Here is a 13,601-nt window from a genome sequence, read left to right as displayed (position 1 = left end):
AACTTAACCTACTACCATCACATTTTAGCCTCGCCTACCTTAACTGTGCTCAGAACACTTATATTTGCCTACGGTTGGGCAGAATCATCCAACACAAAGCCTATTTCGTAATAAAGTGTTGAATATCTCATGTAATTTATTGAATCCTATACTGAGGATAAAAAAACACAATGGCTGTATGGTAGAGAATGGTTATAAGTGATCAGTCCTTTGCCCTCATGATTGTGTGGATGACTGGGGGCTGCGGCTTACTGCCCAGCATCACCATAGAGCATTGTATGCATATCTAGCCCAGGAAGAGATCCAATTTCAAAAATCCAAGTACAGTTTCTACAGAATGCACATGGCTTTCCCACCTTCGTTAAGTGGCAAAAAAAAATCGTTAAGTCAAACCATTGTGAGTCAGGAATCGTCTGTATAAAAATTTAAAAGCTTGTTGGTTATTGAAAGTTGATGTTGCTTTTCTGAGTCAGTAAAAGAAAATTCTCAATTATCAATACTGAAGTGTCAGGGCAGCAGTTAATCATGAGGATTAGGTCATCCAAAATACTCAAGGTGACTCTAAATATTTGGGGGCCATTTATAGTTAATAGTTATGTCTGATGTTAAGAAATTTAACTGCCTGCCAAGGATGCAATTTAAAGAGCTGAAGCAGGAAAAGCTACAGTGACTTGCCTCCTCCCCAAACTCTATTTTTATTATCTTTGGAAGCTACACTGGCACCATCTGATGGCATCTGCCTGACTCCACTTCAACGCAAATAAGTTTAATTTTCATCCTTCCAATTCTTGGTCTAATCTGCTATGGCCAGTGTGGCAGGATTTTACATATCCACATGATAGCCAAGGATCTACCCTATGCATCCGAAAATACAGAGATAGTGCTATGTAAACTTCCTTCCCTTCTAGCTCTACCTTCAAAATGGGCTGCATATCAAACTAAAATCAAGACTTGTGGAAAACTATTAGCAGATCAATTGCAATAACAGCGGCTCTTTTCATGGCCTCCACTACTTGTGCTGGGAACATGAAGAACCGCACCTGGCTGACCACAGGACAGGCAATTCAATTATGAAGTCAGGTTCGCAGACAGAAGACCACACAACTATGTGTGTCAACTTTTTTGGATCTGTTTAGTGAAGCATTGCATTACATAAAAGTCCCCCATTATTTTTAAAATGTCTTTTAAAATAATCATTTACTTAGTTGGTTAAGGGCCAGACTCTTGATTTTGACCCAGGTCATATTCTCAGGGTCTTGAGATTGAGCCTCATGTGGGGCTTTGTGCTGAGTGTGGAGCCTGCTTGGTATTCTCGCTCTGCTCTCCTCTGTCCCTCCCCTCCTGCTTACACATGAGCTCTCTACATAAAAAAATAAATACCATTTAAATGTCTGTTCTTTGAGAACAAAATGAAGATCTTTGAGGTCACACCAAATCCTCCTCCGCTCCAGTCTTTTTTATGTATCAGCTTTATATTTATTTTCTTTTTAAGATAATTTTTGACTTGCAAAAAAGTTGCAAAATACTACCCTGATTATTTGTAAGCCAGCTTTCACTGTTGTTAATGTCTTACATATAAATAATAATGTGATTATCTGAACCAGGAAAGTATAGTGATATAGTACTACTAGTAATCTTCAGACTTTATTCAGGTTTCACCAATTGTCCCATGAATTTTGATTTTTGTTTTGCATTGTTTTTCTCGTCTAAGAGTCAATCCAGGATTAGTTTTTCCAGAGATTAGCATTTAATTGTCATGTTGCCTTCATTGCCCTCAATCAGGGACTGAGTCTTCAGTTTTTCCCTCTCATGACCCAGACAATTGTGACGATCACTCATCCTTTATTTTATAGCATGTTTCTCAGGTTGGGTTCGTCTGACGCTTTTCTTTAGGTTGACTTTATATCTTTTTGGCAAAAATGGTGTCAAATCAGGAGTTGCCCGATATCAACATGTCTTCTTACAGCTTAATTTTGATCACTTTGTTAATGTGCTATCTGTCAGGTTTCTCCACTGTAAAGTGGCTGTTTTTCTCTTTCACTAGTGTTTTTGTGGGAATTTACTTTGAGACTATACAAATATCCAGTTTCTCATTCATTTGCCCATTAATTTTAGCAACCATCAATGATTCTAATGAGCAAAATTCATAACGGCAGCATTTGTCAAGTGGTAATTTTCTATTTCCATCATTCTTACTATATTTATTCATTTGAATACTACTGATAGGACGAATTGTCTCTTCTCCACCAACCAATTTATTCAACCATTTATATTATGGATCGTATACATATAATAAATATTATGTTAATATATAATATAATATATACATTATATCATGGATAATTATTTTGTTAAATGAATTATAATCCATTACTATCACTATTTTGTTGCTCAAATTGTCCCAGATTTGGCCATTGGGAGATCCTTCATGTTGGCTCCTTATAACATATTTTAAAGAGGAAAAAATATATTCTAATGGACACTGTTATGGTTATATAATGCTATGTAACAAACCCAAAACTTAGTGGATTAAAATAACACTGCAATGTTATTAGTTCCCATACTTCTAGGGATTGGCTCTCTTAGCTTGGTGTTTTTCACTTGGGATCCATCAGACAGTTGCAGTCAGGCAGCTGATAGGACTACTGAAGTCTTCTTTAGTTACACGTTTAAAGCTTGGCCAAGAGTGGTGGGTACAGAAGAGGCTAGTCAGGTATTTTTTTCTCCAAATATTCACTCCAAATGGCTAGTTAGACTCCCTCCTACTATAGCAGTCTCAAAATAGTTGGACATTTTACATGGCAGGTAACTTCTCCCAGACCAAGTGTTCCAAGGGACCCATTTGGAAACTACAAGGTTCTTGATGACCTGGCCTCAGAAATCACACATTATTACTTCTACTGTATTCTGTTGATCAAAGCAGTTATAGACCAGTGGATTCAAGGTGGGCAATGGGGAAGCCTGGCCAACCACTCTCAATGGGGAAATGGCTGCAGAAAAAGAAGAGAAGAAATTGAGGATGACATCTTGGAGACAAGCCACTGTACCTACCTAGTATTGATTTAAATTAATTTAATTTTAATGCCACTTAATACATCTAAATCCTCAAAACTAAGAAAATATTATTTATGTTTATAGTGCTTGGGAATTATAAAGTAAGAAAAGTTAAATGCAAACTAAAAATCCCGTATACTTTTAATTAACAATATTAATTTACATGACATTTGATGTTGCTTCATTAAAGACAAAAATCTGCTTCGGATGTGGTGCGAAATGCTGTAAAGGAGGTTTTTTTAGTCTGGCATACTAAAACTTCATCCTTTCATTAATTACAGAGCCTGTAGGTATAGTGCACATCATGAGATCATTTATTTAGTCAACAAGATAATATGTATAGTAGATACAGGTCTCCACTCTCAAGGGAATTATATTCTATGTCTCTGAAACATAAGGAAGTGCCAGCCTGAACTTTCTTTTTAAAAAAGACAAAGGATAAGCTTTTTCTCTGAATAAATATCTTTTGAAGACAAATTAAAGCCTGACTTCAGGTACTTTTTTTCTAAGACCTGTGTCATCAGTAGGAGTCTTGTGCCATTAGAAATGCAGTCCTTCTGCTCAGACAAACAAGCACAACTGTTCCTGTCAGATGGCAAGCATCCAGTGCATCCAGAAATCACCGAAGCAGGTGTGTTTGTGGTAGATGCAAAAATAACTAGAGAAGAGCAAACAAGCACAAGCTCTTTAATGTTCTGCGGAACTCTATGAGAAAAGAAAAAACTAAGAATATCAAGAGAAAGTATTTCTTGCCATACTTGGGAACACGGGAGTGGATGAAGCAGAGAAAAAAAGCACAGGACTGTGAAGGGGTGGATTGGGACCCAGAGTTAAAGTGGATGTCCTAATTTCTAAATCGAATATATAACACACACAAAAAGAAAGGCTCTTCACTTGTGGACTGGGGCTTGGGGAAAATTTATCTGGCAGCTATTGTTAATAAATTGGTCTCTTACTGAGAGTCATAAAGGAAAGTGTTTTGAGGCAAGTGATTATGATGATGTGACTCTGGGAGAGGGACCAACCAATGGGAGGAAGCAGCCATGGGATTTTATTCACTTTGGTGGCTCTGGGAGAGGCAGAAAGGGATGCTCTTTTGCACAGTGGCAGTATCGTAGCCAATGAGGTTTATCCAAGGCGCAATTATTGCTAATTGAAAACTTTTCTCACTTACATACATGCATGTGTCCTTTTCTGCCCATACCTCCCTCTTTAGTTCTCTTCTTGCTCCTCAGTTTAACCATGTTGCCAGGCATTGACTGCAGTTGACTAGAGAGAAGAAGATATGCTTCTTTCTTCTTTTAAAATATCAGACAGGTCTGGGATTTTATCCGTTTCTCCACTTACTAACCAGGTGATATTTGGCAGGTTGCCTGATATTCTGATACCCTAGTTTTCTTTTCTCTATGGTAAAGATCTAATAAGTACATCATAGAAATGTTTTGATATAGAAACTTACTAGGTCAGTGTCTGGTACATTGGAGATATGCATCATATATATATATATATATATATATATATATGGTATTATTATGGTTTATGGTCAATATGAAATCACTTCCTTTATTATAGATATTTTATCTTGAATTGTGCTCTTACGTCCAGAGTTTTCTTTCCATCAAATAGGTACAAATTTGAAATCTGTTCTCCATATTGCAAAATTTGAGGGAAATTCAGATTTCACTTTAAAATTCCAGGTTTTAGATTAAATATATTTTAAAACTCATGTGTAAGGGGCGTAAAGGTTTTAGAAGGAATTCAGAGGAGAGTTCTCTAAATAACCAAAGTGTTAGGAGAGTTATCTAAATAACCAAAGTGGTAGACTGTTAGAACTTTTGGTCTCCAGCATTGGCGCTATTGGTATTTTGGGCAGGATGACTCTGTTGTAAAGGATTGCTCTGGGCAATGCAGGATGTTTAGCCTTTCTGCCCCTAGGTACTAAATACCACCTAATCATTGCAACAACCACAATGCTTCTCATTTTTAAATTCTACTGAGAGGAGAACAACCACTCTTAATTGAGAACCTCTGGACTAGACTATATATATATTTATTTGTTTGTTTTACAATAAGGGGTATGTTTCCAGATGTTAGGCTGAACACATACTATAGTGCACAAATACTATACTATAGCTTGTATAGTGTACACATATATCCTATAGTATATCCTTAGAAATTACAGAAAAGATAATTTAATACATAACTTCATTCTTTTGAAATATATTGAGTCCTTGATGGACCAGAAATTGCTATAACATAAAGGATTCAATAGGTGATGGCAAAAGTGGTCTCAAATATACACGTTGGGTTTTGAGATGGCCTAATAAATGGTGTTTCATTTCCTCCTTGAGTTCTGAATGAATTGAGAAGACAATGGGTTAAGGCACAGGTAATTAAACGTTGTGCTTGTCAAGCTGATATTGGAGAATGTGGTTTATATCTAGGGACAAATGAGCTTCCAAACATGAGAATGAAACAGACTTACCAGCTAGTCATGGCAACACCAGACTGGGACAGGCCTTCCCACTTCTAGAGATGTGGTTACTGCCACTATAACATCCATAGTATGAATGAGCAGAGGAGACCTCATGATTTCTGCATGCAGGCTCAATTTTCAATGAGATAAAAAGGAAGGTGCTATATTCTGTATACCCATATTATTCCAAATACCCCAGTCAATTTCCTGCCCTCCATGGGAGGGACAATGAATGAGAAGAGACAGGCCAGGAGTGTTATAGCTGGTGGAACTTAATTCATGTGGGGGAAAGAAACATCACAAGTTGGAAAATCATATTTCTTTAGTTATTACTTTGGAGTTAACTGCTACAAAGGCAAGAATGTGGCAAGTCTCACAGAGGTGGCCAGAAGGAGCAGAAGGAGCATGAAGATGGTCTAAGGGCAAATGAAAGAATGGGTAGTTATCAACAAAACAGAAACAAGTTGACCCTCGTGTATCTCCCTACTTCACCTTGGGTCAAGCAGCAGTGATGGAGATACATGTTATCAGATGGAGTCTGATATTTAGTAGCTTAGATGGAAAAGAAAAATTGGTGATTCCCAAGTGGAATAGGGAGTACCCCATAAAGAGACAAACCCCAGGGTCTTTTTTGACTACATATTCAGCCCCCTACTCCCTCCTGAAAATGGACATGAATACAGGCCACAGTGGTTATATCTTGCCCTCCCTACCCCCCACCCTCAGACACGTGGTGTATTTTCACACGTCAAATAGTGCAATAGAAAATCTCAACTACAAACAAATGCAAATAATTATTAGTCAGCAGATATTTAAGGAAAGCCACCATTACCAAAGCAAGGAAGAAAACTCAGTGAATGGAAGAATCTACTACCAGCAGGAGTTAACTGAGGAAGCACACTGAGAATAAATCAGATTTTGATATTGGTTTTTTGATTAAGCATTCTAGCTACATGAATTTAATGAAGCCATATCCTCAGGGAACTAAGGGAAAACAACTTGTCATGTAGAATTTTATGCCAAACCCACACTATCCTGCTCATATGTGGGAGAAAATAAAACTTAAAAAAAATACCAGACATACAAAAACATATAATGCTTTCTAGACATAGACCTCTCTGAAAGAATTAGAAGATGTGCCTCAGAAAGATGAAAATTAATTTAGGAAAATAACTGGATGTAAGAATCCATGCTACTTAGGGATATGTTCAATCAAAGTAAGAGATAAACATTTAAAAAGAGAGAAAAAGAGAAAGAATGAATATGGAATCACAAAAATAGTGACTGTGACGAAGAAGAGCAATTAAATAAAGACAAAGAAAAACGCCAGTGCATTAGACCTAGAGAACAGCCAATCTAGGCTAGAGCAGGGGGAAGGAGGTGACATGGAGATCCCATGTACTAGTTTGTGAGATTAGGAGAGAAATTTAGGATGTGAGCAATTCAGCTGATGCAAAATAAATACGTAATAGAAAGGAAAAAGAGTAAGAAACAGTTTAAGAAAAGACATCTTGACAAGACATATTCTTTTTTTTTTTTTTCTCTTTTTATTTAGTTAACCCCTGTGCTCCGCCTTGATGAAGTGTTCTGAGTTGCTTGGTGTGTTGTGGGGAGCAGGAAGGAGAACCTGCCCCTTTATGTCTGTGTAGGGCTGGGGTGCTGGCAGCTGCTTCTCGGGCTCATGCACCTTCCTTTATCTTCTTTACCTTTATTTCCAGTGCCTTTTTTCACTGTGGCAAAAAACATATAACATAGAATTTACCATTTCAGCTATCTTTAAGTGTACAGTAGAGAGTTGTTAATTATTTGTCCATTGCTGTACAACAGATCTCTAGAACCTTTTCGTCTTGCCAGTCTGAAACATCATGCCCATAAACAATTCCCCTTTTCCCCCTTAGCTCAGTCCCTAACATTCCTTCTGTTCCTAAATTTGACTACTTTAAATACCTCATATAAGTGAAATCATGCTATGTCTTTTTGTGACTGACGTATTTCACTTAGCATAGCATCCTTAAAGTTCATCCAGCTGTAACATATAACAAGATTTTCTTCTTTTATAAAGCTGAATAATATTCCAGTGTATGCATATGCCACATTTTCTTTATTCATCTATCAAGGGCCATTGAGCTTGTTTCCACATTCAGGCTGTTGGGAGTGCTTCTGCAATGAGTATGGGTGTGCAAATATCTCTTTGAGATTCTGTTTTCAATTCTTTTGAATATATGTCCAGAAGCAGGATTGCTGAATCATATAGTAATTGTATATTTAATTTTCTGAGGAATCACCATGCGGTTTTCCATAGTGGCTGCACCATTTTATATCCTACCAGCAGTGTGTGAGCGTTTCCTATTTCTTCATACCCTTGCCAACCCTTGGCTTTATTTTTTTTGCGGGGGAGGGGGTTGGGAGTTTTAGACAGTGACCCTCCTAATGAATGTCAGGTGATAGCTCATTCTGGTTTTGATTTGTATTTCCCTGATCACTAGTGATGTTGAACAGCTTTTCATATGCTTGTTGGCCATCTGTGTGTCTTTGGAGGAATGTCTATTCAAGTCCTTTGCCCATTTTTTTAATTGAGTTATTTGTTCTTTTTGTTGTTAAATTGTAGGGGATTCACTTTCAAAAAATGTAGCATTACTAGGGGGACTCTAGACCAGAGTTTCACAGTAGCTGCACTTGAATTGGACCATTAATCATTTTGTTTGTGTTAATTCACCAATGTGGAAAAGTCCATATGGAGGCATTTGACCCATCTTAAAGGCTCTCATGTGAGGAAAAATATTGTGAAAAAAAAAACTACATGCACAATTTCATGGATATCCAATTGATGTAGATGCTCAACAAAAGATATGATTAAAATGTCACCAATAGACTAGATTCAGGTTACACAAGGTGTTGTCAAGAGCCAAACATGATTTAGTAACAAAAAGCAATTGTTTGCCACTGAATGCCTAATGACAATATCCATAACTGCAAGGCCAGATATTCAGACTCATGTTTTTTTTGGTGTGTTTTCTTTAGTTTTTGATTTTCTGAGTGCGGTTAATCATATGCCCTCGATATGCAGTGTTCAATCCATTTTGTTAGCCTTTTATCATTTTAAACAGTTACAGATTATGTCTCCATGGAGTGTGCTAGGAATGTCCTTATGTTGCACCAGCCTATGCTTTATGAGATAAACAAATGAGTAATTCAAGCTTTGTGGCGAGTATGTGTGTCACATAAGGGCTCAGTCATAATTTTTGAATTGTCTGCAATGTACATTAAATCAAAGTGTCTATCTGAAACAGTAGTAGTATTTCATGAGCTGTGTAGAACAGTTTCTTATCCTATCTCTAAGAATGCAGCTTTTATTCCTTTTTTTTTTTTTTTTTCTTCTTTCCAGTTTTGCTTGGGGTGTGGTGGAGCACAAAAGTTTAACTTAATCACGGTCAAGGTTGAGGCACTGAAACCTACATGCTGCATTTTTTATTCCTATTATCTTGAAAGTTTAGTAATTTGTGCATATGGATAGTTTATCCCTGGCTACAGGATATTGTTCTTTACTTTTCTTGAGGTTTTAAAAAGTGATAATAAATCTGAAAGTTTTGAAAAATCAATAACATAAAATAATTATGAAATAATATTTTTCTGGCCATCTAAGATGGTAATTTCCTGAATGTGCGTGTGTGTGTGTGTGTGAACTATTTCCACAGACTGGGATAAATTTAGATAAGGTTGCTGATACATTTTGTCCTCTGGCAAAACCCTTTATTTGACTCTATGATCAAAATGAAAAATGGCTTCAGAAGCGTCCATTCAAGTCTATTGCTTTGGGAAATCATGTATAAGCAATCATGGGAATCTTCAAATCAAACGAACTTATGTTCCCTGTGGAGACATTATTTTGTGATTTCTTTTAACAGCATTTTTACCCATTTGTCATTTCTTTATGGAACAAGATGATCATGGAAAGGAATACTACTAATTTGTGATGCTGATTGCATTCCATTTCAGCTGATTAAAGCCAGCTGGGACATACTACCCCAATGCTGTTTATAAGAATCACGCCTGGCATGTGCAAAGTTCATGAAAATCCTTAGCAATTTGTTAAATAATGTGCCAGGTGATAGCTACAGATTTGTAATATTTTAGAAAGGTCTATCTTTAATTCATGAACTTTTCAATTTCCTTAAAAACTTATGCCAGGAGGGCAAAGCTGTCTGACCCACTTATAGTTATTGCAAACTCTGCTTCCAGTTACAGTTTCAAAGTAGGTTATTTCTCCTGCCTGCTGTGTTCAACATTTTATTGAGACCATTTTTCTTTGACTCTTGAATACCCAGGTAGTTACTTGTCATAGTTATTTCAAATTTCTGTTCTCTCTCATTTTTTTAAATGAGTCCATACTTTATCAGAATCCTGATCAATAATCAGCCAATGAGAACTTTTATATGCTAAAGCATAACATCAAAAGAACTACCAGAGATTAGGAGGGAGAAACGTCTTTTTAAAAGTATCTATCTTTTCCACTAACTCCCAGATAAATCATAAGGTATGGTAATTGTTAATCTTAATTTGCTAGACTAAGTTTTTCGTACTTCTACTATGAAACACATAACTAGGGGTTGGAAAGAGAGCTATTGCTATCACGTGCCACTGAAAAGATCTTTTAAATAGTAGGTGTTCCTCATAATTATTTTTTAAAAGAAGTATTTTGATAACTTGCTATGCTCCAAGGTACTAAGGATAGAATGGAGAACAGGGTATATAGAATAGTACCCCTGTGTATCTTTTAACTTAATGGTGAAGTTATGTACTAGACAAATGCTTATAAATAAAAATAATTATTATTCTGATTAAGTGCTACAAAGGAAAAGTTCAGAATAAAATGAATGAGTTTAGTAAAATTGATGCCAGATGAAAGGAACTTGATTGTTCAGGAAGAGTTGTTTATTTCCAACAAGAGAAATAGTGTATGTAAATCTATCTGTAAGGAAATTGTTCAGGGCATTGGAATAATTGAAATAGAACTAGTAGCTAAATTATAGCCCATAATAGAGTTAGAGAGCGGCCTAAAGTAAAGCTACATCAGTGGGGAGGGAAGAAGGATCATATGGAAGTCTGTAAGCCAGTGTACCTAGATTTTATGATGAAAGCAATAGAATCATATTAGAGTGTTAGGTTGGAGAGTGGCATGATTAGATTTAGGTTCTAAAAAGATCACTCTGGCAGCAATGTGGGGAAGGAAAGTTTTGTGGGGAGAGAGTGGTTTAAGAGAAACCATGTAAGAGACTGTTTTCATAATCCAATGAAGACTTGATAGTGGCTTTGATTATCAACATACCAGTGGAGATGGAGAGAAAAGGAGGTGCTGAAGAGGTATTTTAATACCCAAGAATACCCAAGATTTAGTGGCTGGGGGTGTAAAATGGAGAGAAGTACCCAGGAAAACACTCAGGTTTCCAGCTTGAACAATGGCAGCATGGATGCCACTGATGAGTTAGTCCCTAGAGTGGAGCAGAATGGAGAAAAGATCATTAATAGGACTTTGAAATATCAAGTTTGAAGATTCTGAAAAAATAACAGAGATGTCTAGTGGAGAATGAGAGCTAAATGGAAAGGTCTGAGTTGCAGATTCAAGCCTGGTAATCATTAGTCCTGATATTGGTAATTGAATCTTTGGGATTGGATGAGATCCGCTGATCTGAGAGATGGGAGAATGTCAAGTGAGAAGAGATGAAGACTTAAGAGCAAGCCCTGAGGAACTCTAACATTGGAGGGTCAAGTGATAAAACAGGGTGTGAGTTTGGGGTGTCATTTAATAACTTTTGTAATTAGCAAGTTATGTTTAACATGGAACATTAAAGCCATACATTTGATAGATATTTTTATCACCCTCAAATGAAGTACTGTATTTTCACCAAGGTACACACAATATTCTGAGACTCAGGCAAGTGTTGGCCACCAAAGCTTCAGATTATTTGTTGGTAAAATTAAAGACTACCCAACTGTCTGGCATAAGCAGAGTGAGTTACAACTTTAACAAACATTTATACAAGGATTAATTTCCAACTAAAGAGAAAATGGAGTTCTGATAGAAAGAGACACTGGGTAAGTCTTGATAGAGTTTAGGAAATAGATAAAATGTAGCCTGGGACTCTGGGTCAAACTTGAGCATGAGGACACTGAGCACATGGGAGGTAAAGAGAAGACCTACAGGTAGCGAAGACAAAAAGCCTAGAGATAAATTTGCCAATTAAAAGTTTTAAGGATACACTTTTAATAATATTGATAGTTTTATTTTGAGCCTCCCTAAAGCCACAAAACACTAAATGGTTGTATTATTTATTCTTTTTCAAAAGGAACACTTTACCTTAAAAAGGGAAAAGAAAGAAGAGAAAAAAAAATATATAATTCTAAAGGAAAGATGGACTCCGCACTCCAGTCAGGACAGAATAAACATTCTGCTCTCCCTTACTTTTTTCATCTGCCTGCATAATCCAAATGGAAGTTAATAGGCCAGTAGTTTGCCTGCAATGAACCATGATTAATTCTGAAAGTCCACAGGTTTTCACGTTTAATGTCTTGCTTTTTATGGAGGGAATTTGTTTCCCTTCCCATTCAAAATCAGTTTAGTTTTTGTTGGTCCTTCTAGCACCTGACCCAGCTCATGGGTTAAGAAACAGTCTTCTCAGACTTAGGGAATCTAACCAGTCTTGTTTTTGAAATTATTGTCTCGGGGTTTATGGGGTTTACCTAGACTGGGATCTACGAAATTCAAAATGCCTCTCTTGACTGCAGCCCTCTCCTGAGGCAAATGTTCACCATGGTTCCTGACACTGACTGCTGAGTATGTATCACGTGTCCCTGACGTTCAACCCACAACTCATGGACCGGATAGCAGAGCTCCACTTGAGGCTGACCAGAGCAGTGCTTCCCAAACTAGAGTTAAGGTTAAGCTTGTTGTGGGAATGTTTTTAAATATGCAGAGGGCTAAACAGTGTTCAGGAAAAAAAATAAAGTCTTATCTTTAAAATAAATATCTTTTAAGCAGTGTTAAACTGGTTTTCTCTTTGAACATTATAGAGGCTTCAATATGTAAATATACATTATGACTTCCTAACAGGTAGATTTGGTATGTATCTTCACTAGCTTTTTTGATGGCAGAATAAACTCTGTTTAACATCTGCTAGAATAATTAGTGTCCCCTCCAGGGATTATTCCAATAGAACAGAAATGTTGAGTTAGCCATAAAAGAGACTGGGTACCCTTTAAGTTGGCCTAGTTATGGAAATCTGCTCAGTTGAGATGTCCTGTATTAGTCAGTGACTATTTGACTCAGATTTTCAGTTTTTTAAAGACAGATACGCAGTGTTGGAAAGAAGCCAGGAGTATGTAGAGATGTGGATAGTAAGCAAAGCAGTCAGAAAGAAACTGAGCAATGAGTATGATGATACACTAACTTCGGGAAAAATAGGTGGCCTCATCTGAGAGTTTAGCAAGATGCATCAGTTACCAGATGTACTGTGAGACCATTCCTGTTACTGTTGGCTTCTGATCAGTAATGAACCTTTGTTCCAGTCCTCTGCAAGGCCAAGTGTACAGGTACAGACAGTGCTCCATGCATCCCAGCCTCCCTGTGTATCCTTAACTGACCTAACCAACCATACTCCTGTTCCTTAAAGTTGGAATGTCTCTGTTGACTCTGTCCTATCCCGGATGATGGCACAGATTACCCTAACAGAATCATAGGGGTGAAGAGTTATTCTTCCAGATCTCCTCACATCCTGTATAAATTAGGTTTTTTGTTTGTTTTCCTGCCCGGCACTCTTTGAATCCTTTACTAGTAAGAATTTGACCTGGATTTATCCTTTTCATTTTTCTAGATAAAGACTTGTAAATAAATACATATGAATAAAAGAATCTTATACCTACTCTGCTGAATATAATAGATGCTTCAACCATATAGTAGCTTCCCTTCAAATCTTCATAGTCCTTATTTACATATCTCAGGAAACTCTACACATGGTTGAAAAAGAGGTATATTTTAGGAGAACTAGTAGACTGTGGCTATAACAGAAAAAACAAC

At 36.9% G+C, this 13,601-nt stretch overlaps 1 protein-coding gene and 1 pseudogene across 2 annotated transcripts in view; both read left to right on the top strand.

The window, feature by feature from the left end:
• THSD7B (thrombospondin type 1 domain containing 7B) overlaps window positions 1–13,601 on the top strand; it is a 758,532-nt gene that overhangs the window by 483,062 nt on the left and 261,869 nt on the right. The window lies entirely within an intron of this gene.
• Window positions 4,147–4,229, top strand: LOC112813193 (U4 spliceosomal RNA; annotated as a pseudogene).

Source organism: Callorhinus ursinus, unplaced genomic scaffold (assembly GCF_003265705.2).
Source record: "Callorhinus ursinus isolate GAN/ISIS: 27379988/994484 unplaced genomic scaffold, GSC_fseal_2.0 scaffold2, whole genome shotgun sequence".
Classification (NCBI taxonomy): Eukaryota; Metazoa; Chordata; class Mammalia; order Carnivora; family Otariidae; genus Callorhinus; species Callorhinus ursinus.
The sequence above is the reverse complement of the archived record's forward strand: the minus strand, read 5'-3'. Positions and strand labels throughout refer to the sequence as shown.